Here is a 9,731-nt window from a genome sequence, read left to right as displayed (position 1 = left end):
TGTAGGCACTTATAAACTTCCCTCTCAGGATTGCTTTTAAAGTGTCCCAGAGGTTGTGTTGTGTTGTATTGTTCTTTTCATTGAATTCTAGGAATTCTTTTATTTCTTTCTTAAATTCTCCTTTGACCCACTCATTGTTAGGAGTTTGTGTAATGACTAGGGTTTTGTCCATTTTGATTTTGAGCTTTACTGCTTTGTGGTCTGACAGAATGCATGGAATTATTTCAATATTTTGTATTTGTTGATGTTTGTTTTGTGGCCCAGTATGTGGTCAATCTTTGAAAAAGTTCCATGAGGTGCTGAGTAGAAAGTGTATTCTTTGGTGTTTGGGTGGAATAATCAAAAGATCTCTGTTAGGTCCATTTGATGTATGGTATCATTTAATTCAGACATCTCTCTGTTTATTCTTTGTCCAGTTGACCTGTCTAATGGACACAATGGGGTATTGAAGTCCTCTACTATTACTGAGTCAGGATTAATCTGTGTCTTAAAGTTCTGTAGTATTGTTTTTATGAATTTGGGTGCACCAGAATTTGGTGCATATATGTTAAGGATTAACTTTTAACTGGTTAACTGGTTAACTGTTTCTTTGATCAGAATGAAGTGACCTTCCTTATCTCTTCTGATTAGTTTTACTATGAAGTCTATTTTGTTAGATACTAGAATTGCCACCCCTGATTATTTCTTAGTGTCATTTGCTTGTAATATTCTTTTCTATCCTTTTACCTTAAGGTAGTGTCTGTCCTTGAAGGTAAGATGGGTTTCTTGCAGACTGCAAAGAGATGGATTTTTTTCTTAATCCATTTGTTTAGCCTATGTCTTTTGACTGGGAAGTTCAGTCCATTGATATTTAACGTTATTATTGAAAGGTGTGTATTGGTTGCCACCATTTTGTTTGCTGTTTGTGTTCTCTGTGTAATTTTGTGTTTCTTAGACTATGTCTTTGTTTATTTTCTTTCCTTGTCCATAAGGTATAGTTATTTCTCTCTCTGTTCTCTGTACTGCTTCAAAGATTCTTTGAAGGGCTGGTTTTGTGGACATGTATTCTTTCAGGCTATTCGTGTCATGGAAGATTTGTCTTTCCCCCTCAAGTATAATAGACATTTTTGCTGGGTATAGTATTCTGGGCTGGCATCTATTGTCATGGAGAACTAGAAATTCCTTGGTCCAGGTTCTTCTGGCTTTCATAGTTTGTGTTGATAAGTCAGCTGTAATTCCGATGGGCTTTACTTTGTATGTGACCTGTTGTTTTTCTTTTGCTGCCTTCAGTATTCTCTTTGTTCTGTACATTTAGTGTTTTTACTATGATATGTCATGGGGAGTTTCTTTTCTGATCCGGTCTATTTGGTGTTCTATGTGCTGCTTGGATCTCTATGGGGATGTCTTTCCTTAATTTTGGGAAATTCTCTTCTACAGTCCTGTTTAAGATCTGATCAACAACCATTAACCTGAAATTCTTCTCCTTCCTCTATTCCTATGATCCATAGATTTGGTCTTTTCATGGTGTCCCACATCTCTTGCATATTCCATTCCTGTTTTTTTTTTTTTTTATTTTCCATACTCTTTGCTTGAGTCATCTACTTCTTCAACTTTATCCTCCAGTGCTGGTATTCTGTTTTCCATTTCATTCATTCTAGTGGTGAGGCTTTCCCCTGTTGTTCCAAGTTGGTTCATTGAGTTTTGCACTTCCTTCTTCATTTCTACCTTATTTTTCTTCAATGTTTCTATTTCTTTTGTGAATTCATTCAGAAGTTTATCTCTATGTTCTTTTAGCTCTTTGTTTGTTCATGTTTTCTTTCAGTCATTGAATCCCTTGATCATGTTTATGACTGTTCTTTTAAATTCAGTGTCATGGGTTATCTCTAGGGGGTTCTCCTTATAGAACTCTTCTACAGGATTGGTGGGGTTGGTGGAATTTGGTGGGGACATAATGTTTTGGCTTTCCATTTTATTATTCTTTCATTGTGATTTTGGCATGTGAATTTCTGTTGTTTATGATTCTGATATGAGAATTAAGTTGAAGTATGCTTCTGCTTGTATTATCGAGGTACCTAGATCCTTTCTTTATTGGTTATGTAAAGCTGGTTGGTATAGGGTTCAGGTTCTCTCAGGTATATTTTGGAGGCTTCAGATCAGCTATTCAGGGGTACCCACAGAAGCCCAGCTCAGGTTCCAGTCAGGTACACTCAGGCTTCCTTCACAACATGGAGGCAGGATCCAGGGTCTCTCAGGCAATCCTGTGTGTTGTGAACCTTATGCCAGAGGGAGGCCAGATAGGAGCCAGAACTCAGAACTCTCTGGCAGTCTGCTGAGATCCCAGCCTTAGCCTACCAAAGCCAGATCATCCCCGGGACCTTGGGAGGGGCCTCACAAAATCCCAGGAAGGGGAATTGTATGGCCCAATTAGTGGATGCTCACCACCACATGGAGGCAAGATCCAGTGTTTGTCATGCTGGCCCCTGAGTTCTCAGGACTTCTGGTAGTTGGAGGCCAGAGTGAGGCCAGAACCCAGCACTCTCTGGTGGACTGCTGAGCTCCCAGCCACTACCCAGATGGAGGAGGTCCGAACCCACCCTCTCGGGCTGTCTGCTAAGATCATACTGGGGCACTTTTAAGAGCATATAAAATTGATCCACATCACTGTCACTGAGAAAATGAAAATCAAGCAGTGCAATGCCACTATGAACCTACTAGAATGGGCAAAATAAAAGACCAGCCATGGTGAGGCCTGCTAAGGAATAGAAAACCTGGAATGCTACATGTATGTCTATGGCATAGCCTAACCATTCATTCCATTGCTCTGATATAGGATTATACAGAGTTTTTTTTATATATTTGTGACAGCCCTATTTATGAAAACCCCACACTAGAAGCAACCTAAATCTATGGTGGATAGATAAACAAATTGTGGTGTATTTATAACATGGAATATTAGTTGGCAATAAAAATTAGTGAACTATTGATATGCCCAATATGGATGACTTTCAAAACAATTTTGATGAATGAGAACAGGCAGATGCTATACGATTCCATTTGTACAAATTTAAACTCATGCAAATTTTATCAAACTTAGTTGTTATGAGGATCAAATAAAGAAAAAATGTAAGAGGAACTATTAATAGTTCTGTCATGACTCATTCGTTTTGTCTTTCAATTCCTCTTGGCAGCTTTGTAAGAACCCATGACTCCAGTTTTTCTAGTTCAGTTTTTTTCAGTTCTTGGTAAAGATGTGGAAGACTATGAAACACCGTGCTCACTTTTAGCGATTCCAACTTTGAGTTTTTCTCCACACCTCAGGAATAAAGACGTAATTCCTCTGCAGGGCCATCACACTGAAAGAACTCAGGAAACATGCCATCCCAGGAGCCTGGTAAACAGCAAGTTCCTCGTTCAGAAAACAGGAAAGAGCAAATACTCCTGTCACATCTTGGTGATTTTTGTAAGCTAAATGCATCGCCAAGTATCTTCCCATAGATATTCTGTACTTTTGGATGCTACTGTTTATCATCAATTGATTCAGTGAGCACTTGACACGTTACATCAATTAATTCAAGGTGTTTGTTGCATAAATAGTCATTATACATTGGAATGTTAAGTCTTGGTTTAGAACCTCCTTGATTCACTGTCTCAGTCCTGGTCCAAAATCACCTCACTAATGTGGTCTGTCTGAAATTGAGGAGAGGAGTCGGGTAGAGAGGCTACCTTGGGTACCATGCTGTGGGTAGAGGAGTAAAGGACACAAGTGAAGGAAATGAGATGATGAGGTAGTCGTTACCAGGGAGAAAGAGGAAGCCTCTAGAGAGATGGGGAAGTCAGCAAAGGGACAACCACCTTCTGCCCCTGGGCAGGCATGGTGGCTTCAGAAGGCCTCAGTGGGCCTCTGAGTCTCTGGCACTGGGGAACTCTTGGGTTGCAGTGAATAGGACATAGAACATGTGACTTCAGTTGAATCATACAGGAAATCAGTGAGGCGCTGTGCTTCCTTACTGGCATAATGCCACAGGCACACTGAGGACAACATGCCAGCAATGGCAAAGTCCAGAGCCAATTCAGAAAAATTTTGTAGACACAGACTACTTATGCTGAAAACTTACTTAGAATAAAATATGTATAAGTCATAATGAATTAGGGTAGTAGGTTTCAGGCTTAAACAAGATTTTCCTGGTGGTAAATGTCATAACCCAAAGCAGAGGCTTGAATAGAAATTACAGGAATTAGGACAGATGAACAGGAAACTGAGAATGCTGTGAAATGAAGGTCTTACAAATCCTTGTCAGGAATTGGAGTAACAAACAAGCCAAGCAGTGACTTCGGTGGGGACAATCGGCACTCTCACTTGTTTTATAAAGACAATTATATTATCATTTATTTTATTATCATTAAGCATTTAATGTCTTTTGGTCTCTTTGAGACAGGGTCTCCCTGTAGCCTCAGCTGGCCTGTAACTCACTGTGTAGACCAGACTGCTCTGGTTCTTACAGAGATCTGCTTACCTCTGCCTCCTGAGTGCTTTAAAAGCCACTTGCTGTAACATGAACAAAGTCATGTGACATTATTTGCAGTGAAATACATCATTTTCAAATGAATGAACACTGCAGGCCTTGCTTAACTTTTGGTTGGGAACCTCAGCTTGTGCCTGTACTGACTGGATTGCTTTCTCATTAGCATGCTGCCTTGAGGCCTCAAGCTGTTCTTCATGGAAAGTACTAGAAATTCATTGTGTCTAAACAATTGTCTCAATTTTTTAAACTTGAGAAAACTAATGTGTAAATTCTAATAGTTGTATTTTTTGTTTCTATAATGGTTTAGATTAAGCACTAGAGTTGATATTCTAAAAAGACTGGAAGCTGTAATTAGAAATCTCAACAAGTACACAACACATATAAATATTGTTTCAGTTAATGAGGTTTGGTTATGACTTCCTCTGTAAAGAACTTTGGCCATAAAATACATACAAAGAAATCCCATCCAGACAAATTACTATGCATATGGAAGGCACAGCTTTCATGATGCCATACTAGGTTTTGAGAATTTAGAAGAAGCAAATTATGTATTTTATTTTCACTAGTTTCTAGAAGTAATAGAAAGAAATAAGGAACCAAGAATTTAAGGTATAATTAAGTCATGTGAAAGAAGTAATCACACATTTGAGGGAAGTGTACTTAAATAGCTTCAGTGTGAGAGGAGATGAAAGGATACAAAACACACTGTGAGAATTCCAGAATGGGGAATAAGTAGTGTCTTTAAATGCTTGGGGCTGGAGAAAGCATATTAATTGTGGACACTACAAGTGATTTGATATCATGGAATTTGACAAGGGATAATCAAAGGAGACTCAGAAAGGTGAGGTGGTATCTCATGATGAAGTTTTTCAATAACTAAATTGGAGCTAGAATAGGAAATAGAAAACTATATCATAAATTCATATAACTTGCTTACAAAATGTCTCCAGAGAATTGACTTAAAGACACATTTAGTCTGAGAGATAACTCAGTGAGTAAAGTGCTTGCCACTTAAGTATGAAGACCTGGATTCAGATCCCAAATACTCACAAAAGTTACATGTGGCCATACAGCTGTGAGGAAGTAAGGGGGCTGGACAAGGAAGATGGTTTGTTCTAGCTGGCCATCAGCTTAGCTGAGAAACAGCATGTTCCAGGGTCAGTGAGAGACACTGACTCAAGGGTATAAAGTGGCGAACAATAGTTGAAGACACCTGATGCCCTTCTCTGGCCTCTGCATATGCTCGCATGAGCAGGTGCACACTCCCCACAGTCTTACATACATGCGTTATGAGTTACAGGTCATCCTGCGTTATGTAATGGAACCCTGATTTAAACAAAACAAAAGCAAGCATACTATATCTTGCAGGAATCTTGCCTACTTTTAGAAAAAACAATACACTATAAGGTAATTTGATCTTGTGCTGGTAAAACACAGTCTCCCATTAAGTAGCTAAATAGGCAAGAAGCAGTTCTCCTGGCTTTATTTTTCTCAGTAGTTATAAAATAACAACTAACTCATGAGCTGTATGCCTTCTACTGGTCTTTGTGCTTTACAGGTATTGATGCATTCTAAGCGCTGTGCTTATGGTAATCAAAATTATGAAAATGATGACAGGGGCTGGAGAGATGGCTCAGTAGTTAAGAACACTGAATGTTCTTGCAGAAGACCTGGGTTCAAATCCCAGTACCCACATGGCACCTAACAACTGTCTGTAACTCCAGTTCCAGGGTATCCAACAGCCTCTTCTGTCCTTTGTGGGCATTGCATGACATGGGAGCACTTACCTACATGCAGGCAATACATGTATATATTTTTTCATATATGAAAATAATGACAAAGTTATATGAAAATCAAGGATTATTTTCATTTTAATTGATTTTTATAATAAAAATAATGGGTTTCCTTGTGACATTTTCATACATGAGTATCATTGTACTTTGCTCCAATTCGTCCAGCCTTCTCTCCTTTCACCTGTTGCTATTCTGCTTTCTCCCTTCAATCAGTCTAATAGTCCTTCTGCTTTCATGATATGTGAATGTGTGTGTGTATGTGTACATATGTGAAATAGTATGTGAGTGTGAATGTGTGAGTGTGTCTGTTTGTATATGTGTGTGTATTTAAATCTAGATTTCACATGAGAGACTGTTATTTCTAGTTATAAATGACAATAATAAGTCATGGAGAAGAACAGAACCTTGGCTAAGGTTGCAAAATTTGTCAGTAATAGAGCTGAAAGAAGTGAAAGAGTTGCACATGATAAACACTCAAGGATTTATTTCTTGTAGCAATGATAGTCTATCAGCCTTGTGTAAACACACCTTGACTTAAGTGAATGAATGAGCTGATAATTCTTTGATGAATTAAAAATCATTTCAAATGCTTTGTCATGTCTCACATCAATAAGATGATGACTAACTCCTCTTCCCTTGAATCTGGGTTAGGCCAATGGCTTATTCTAATCAAAAGGAAGAGGTCAGAATAATGTGCCTGTATTGGGTTCAAACATTAACAAAGTCATTGCTTCTATAGATGTCAGCCACAGATAAATACAGAAACTTACTGGAGCCTAGTGGTGACAGTAGGGAATTCAGTAGACTCTGGAGGACATGACACCATCTTGTACATTTCCACTGTTTGCCTGACCTAGGCTGCAGTATGTTGAGCAGATCATTGATCTGCTCATTCCAGTCAACCCAGGGAACTGTGAGAAACAATAACTAAATTGCCTTACTCATTTTCGTTCTGGACACATAAGGAATATCTGTGATATAATATCTACTTGTCTCCTCTTAAAACTAAATTTCTGTTATAATTCACCTATGACTCATTCAAACATAATCATCATTGCCATCAGCCTATTTTCTGAATAACACCCTCATGCTTAATATTTACTTAAACAGTATTTGGAAGTAATAAAAGTTGCATTCTATTTTGAGAAATAAGAGAACACAAGTTTCAGGAAATTCAGTTTTATAAGAAACTTCTTTCTGTTTTAAAATGGCTTTTCATTTATGAACTTTGTTAATAATTGAAAAGCATAATTCTTTATCTCTGTTATTTACAGTGACAGTCCTAAGTCACTCTACCACCTGAATTGTTAAATGGGCTAGTAACAGGAAGACAGAGTTGGATTCAGTCACAACCATAAAGGAAAACTTGTATAAACACAACAGGTTCTTTTCAAAATATATTCCCGAGAGACTCCCCAAATAACACAGGCTATTGCCACAGCTCTTGATTACCTCCCAGAACTTGAAAGTAAGACCCTATTGCTGAAGACAGGACATGGTTCAGACATAAGACTTGGAACAGTTGAACTGGAGCTGACCTGGAAGCCTCTTCCCTGAAGGCTAGCTTTCATAGTTCTAGAGGATACTGTGCAAGCTGCTAGGGGAGAAAATCAATCAATGGTCCAACCCAGCTCCAAAGCCTAGTCACCACAATGGCTGGCACAGGAAACTCTCTCTACTGGTGCAGTAGGGGCACTTTTATCTAGGGGCAATTAATAGCTATTTAATTGGACTTAAAGCCCTTTCAGTGGGAGGGAACTCATGTGTGACACTGTAAACATAGCCAATACAAGTGGCTTGAGAGGTCATAGATCCTAGAGAAAATTCTTTCTCAGTCATATCTCTAAACAAATGAAATTTCTTACTGTATGCTAAATATGAATCCTTATATTTCTAGACAAGTATACTGTATGCCACTCACCAAAGAAGCATTTTTTTTACAACAGATGGAGACTATCACAGAATTCCACAACTTGTCACACAGAGAATATATGTCTGAATGATGCCCAGCCCTAAGTGACATATCTACAGTGGAACCTCTACATCCAAGACTCATGGAAAATAGCAAAACAGGGGGTAGAGAGAACATTAATAAGTCCCTCAACTCTCACCAGTGAAGCTTCCTCATGTAACAAAGTGCTATGCACACGGAAGGTCACAACTGGCCAAGGTGTAGCATATACGAGTCTGCAGAGTTGTGTGTCCCAGGATAGGATGCTTATGTTAAACCTCACCTATCTACATCTCAGGGACCATTTCAGAAGAGGGAGCAGAAAAATTGTAAGAGACAGGCTTGGAGTATGAGAAGTTCCAGGCCTCTGAGAACTTGTTCATATGAACTTTCAACAATGGTGACAGCATACACAAGACCCATGTCTACTCAATCAGACAAAAACCCAGCATAGAACCGGAGAAATGGGCAGCAAGTGCCAACCTTAGCCAGGGAACTACTGGCAACTGATTACTGCTGGATGGAAAGTAGATCTTCTTTAAGGGAGAGACTTGAGATAGGCTGACTAGACTCCAGTGGATGAACTTGCACTGAGGAACATCTGGGTATAAATGCTTGACCAGATAGACCTTAACATATATGAAAGAATGCATGAAATACAGTGAGAGGGTATAGCAGAGTGCAAATAGGGAAGCAATTCTAAGTCTGATTAATATCTATTATGTGAAATGTAGAAAAACTCAATGAAAATATACATAAAAATAAAGGTATCCTTTTGCGTATTAAAAAAACTGCATTCCTTTTCTTACCCAGTTCCGTGTTGGATTCTAGATGCCAGAGAAAAGACATTGCCGGTATTCCTTCAGCAAAAATAACTGTGTCTTTTATGTTTTTAATTCTTAAAATTATAGTTTTTTTGTGTGTGTGTGTGTGTGCGTGTGTCTCTGTGTGTGTGTGTGTCTGTGTCTGTGTGTCTGTGTACGTGCACACCACAGCACATGTGTGAAGGTCAGAGGACAGTTTGTTGAGAGTCAGTTCTCTCCCTCCACTATGCGAGTCCCTGGGACTGAACTCAGGATGTCAGGCTTGGCAGCAAGCATTTATACTCACTGAGCCGTCTCACCATTTCTAATAACCATGTCTTTTAAAACTTTAAAACCATTTGGATGTGTAAATAGGTTAATATAGCAAGTAGTTGCTTTACTAACATTATAATGTAATAGCACAGATGATCCTATTTCTTTCATTCTGTAGGTTAATACCACTTCTCTCAACCTATGGGTAAATCATGATTACCTCAATATTGCAATACAATCTCTTTAGATTGGAATATAAACTCTATTTGAAATCTACAGAAAATGTTATTTACATTATTTTGTTACAGTTTTTCAGATAAACAATGGATATCTATCTATCCAGGATAAATAGATGATAGATAGATAGATAGATAGATAGATAGATAGATAGATAGATAGATAGATAGAT

At 38.4% G+C, this 9,731-nt stretch overlaps 1 protein-coding gene and 1 pseudogene across 3 annotated transcripts in view; both read right to left on the bottom strand.

Moving 5' to 3' along the window:
* Nucleotides 1–9,731, bottom strand: part of Prkg1 (protein kinase cGMP-dependent 1) — a 1,315,555-nt gene that overhangs the window by 370,050 nt on the left and 935,774 nt on the right. The window lies entirely within an intron of this gene.
* The window catches only part of LOC115070026, a 20,993-nt pseudogene continuing 14,396 nt past the window's right edge, over nucleotides 3,135–9,731 (bottom strand).

This window comes from Nannospalax galili, unplaced genomic scaffold (genome assembly GCF_000622305.1).
Source record: "Nannospalax galili isolate Female #2095 unplaced genomic scaffold, S.galili_v1.0 scaffold175, whole genome shotgun sequence".
Taxonomy (NCBI): domain Eukaryota; kingdom Metazoa; phylum Chordata; class Mammalia; order Rodentia; family Spalacidae; genus Nannospalax; species Nannospalax galili.
This window is presented reverse-complemented; position numbering and strand designations above follow the sequence as displayed.